The 2351-nt window shown below is 50.6% G+C and overlaps 1 protein-coding gene across 1 annotated transcript in view; it reads left to right on the top strand.

Annotated features, from left to right (window-relative positions):
- LOC103747216 (probasin-like) overlaps nucleotides 1–2351 on the top strand; it is a 17709-nt gene that overhangs the window by 1868 nt on the left and 13490 nt on the right. The gene's annotated exons all lie outside the window — the stretch shown is intronic.

The following is a 2351-nucleotide window of genomic DNA, read 5'->3' as shown; positions in this document are numbered from 1 at the left end:
GAGAGAGAGAGAGAGAGAGAGAGAGAGAGAGAGAAATAGAATTTTTTAAAAAAGAGGTGGTTTTCTCTAAGTCTGGAATGACAGAAAATGTTATCAAATGTAGTTTTTTCTGAGTCTGAGGAAATGAGACTGGGGGTGGAGAGAGAGAGAGAGCGAGGGAGAGACAGACTGAATGTAATAATGTTGTGATTTCTAAGGACTTTGCTCTTAATCTTTTTCTGTGCCAGTTAAAGAACTAAAAGGTGCGGGGGAAACTGTCAGATTCAGGGAAAAAAAGCAACAGCAGATTAGAAGCTGTGTAAAGGGTGCAGATCCAACACGACACCGCAGTCACACGTGTAGACAGAGGACCGAGAAGCTGAACCCCAGACCCCAGCACTGGTCGTAGGGTCCCCTCCCCGGGCCCGTTTCTCCCGTTCATCAAAGAAGGCAGCACCCAGCACGTCCCCCTCACGGCGCCAAGGATCTGTCCCTGTGTGGCCTTTGCGTCATCTAAACTAGTCTCGACCGGTCCCAGGGGTGGGGGTGGAGGGGTGTCCGTGCTTCTGTCCAACCAAGAAGCAGGAATTTGGTATTTCATTGTTTGTGAGTCTGCCAATCGGTACTTAGTCCCTTACAATGAAGGGGGGATGTCTCTGTGTCTGAGAGAGACAGAGCGAGAGAGTGAGACAGAGATGGAGAGAGAGACATAGGGAGACAGGAGAGACACAAAGAGACAGGGAGACAGAGACAGACAGAGACAGAGAGACAGAGAGAGACACAGTCAGAGAGACAGAGAGATAAAGATAGATGGAGAGACAGAGACATAGACAGAAACAGAGATAGAGAGACAGAGAGACAGTCAGAAAGACAGAGAGATAGAGACAGAGACAGAAAGACAGACAGAGAGATAGGTGGAGAGAGACAGAGACAGAAAGAGACATAGAGATACAGAGTGAGAGACACAGAGAGACAGAGAGATAGATGGAGAGAGACAGAAAGAGACACAGACAGAAAGAGAGACAGAGAGACAGAGAGAGACAGACAGATAGGTGGAGAGAGACAGAGACAGAGAGAGATAGAGATAGAGAGAGAGAAAGAAAAAGACAGATGGAGAGAGGCAGAGACAGACAGACAGAGACAGGCAGAGAGAATGAGAGACATGCAGCCAGAGAGGTGGACAGAGAGAGGCAGAGAGACACAGAGACACAGAGAGATGCTGTAAGGAGTGGTTTTCTTTCAAACACAGAGACAGAGAGGGATAAATAGACACAGAAAGACACGCAAATAGAAGCAGACAGGGAGACAGAGAGAGGGAGAGAGAGACAGGAAGAGACAGGGACAGAGAGAGACAGGGAGAGAGGGGGGAGAGAGAGGGGGAGAGACAGGGAGAGAGAGGGAGAGAGGGAGAGAGGGAGAGAGACACGGAGAGAGAGGGAGAGAGGTAGAGAGAGAGGGAGAGACAGGGAGAGAGAGGGAGAGAGACAGGGAGAGAGAGGGAGAGAGAGGGAGAGAGAGGGAGCGCCTGGAAAAGGTCATTTTCTCTGTCTCACAGAAATCAAGAGAAAATGGGCTAAGCAGTGGTTTTGTCTATTTCTGCAGAGAGAGAGAGAGACAGAGACACAGAGAGAGACAGAGAGACAGACAGCGAGGCGAGAGAACATCGTAACGTCTGTTTTTCTCTCTCTCTGAGCAACTCAGAGACAGAATGGAGACTAATCTAAGGAATCATTTTGTCTGCGTCTGAGGGAGACGGACAGACGCCCAGACTGCAGGGGTTGTGAGAACTGGGTTTTCTCTTAGTCAAGAGAGAGATGGAGACAGAGAGAGACACAGACAGAATGATGGTGAGAGAGGGGGGGGGAGAGGGGGGGAGAGAGGAGAGAGAGGGAGAGACAGAGAGAGAAGAGAGAGGAGAGGAGAGAGGAGACAGAGAGAAAGGGACAAAGAGGAGAGAGACAGAAAGGGAGAGAGAGGACAGACAGAGGAGAGAGAGGGGGAGACAGAGAGAGAGGAGAGAGAGAGAAAAGGAGAGAGAGGAGACAGAGGGGGAGACAGGAGAGGAGAGAGAGGAGGGGGGGGAGGAGAGAGAGAGGAGGGGGGGAGAGAGGAGACAGAGAAAGGGAGAGAGGACAGAGAGGAGAGAGAGGGGGAGACAGAGAGAGAGAACACTAAAAGATGTGGTTTGTCTAAGTCTGGAATGACAGAAAAGATTACCAAATCCGAAGAGGCGACGGCGAGGGGGGGCAGGGTCGGGAGGAGGGAGGGTGAGGGAGGAGACAGAGAGAGGGAGAGAGGACAGAGAGGAGAGAGAGGGGGAGACAGAGAGAGAGAACACTAAAAGATGTGGTTTGTCTAAGTCTGGAATGACA

Source organism: Nannospalax galili, unplaced genomic scaffold (genome assembly GCF_000622305.1).
Source record: "Nannospalax galili isolate Female #2095 unplaced genomic scaffold, S.galili_v1.0 scaffold3005, whole genome shotgun sequence".
Classification (NCBI taxonomy): domain Eukaryota; kingdom Metazoa; phylum Chordata; class Mammalia; order Rodentia; family Spalacidae; genus Nannospalax; species Nannospalax galili.
Note: the sequence above shows the minus strand (reverse complement) of the source record. Positions and strands in the feature narration are given on the sequence as shown.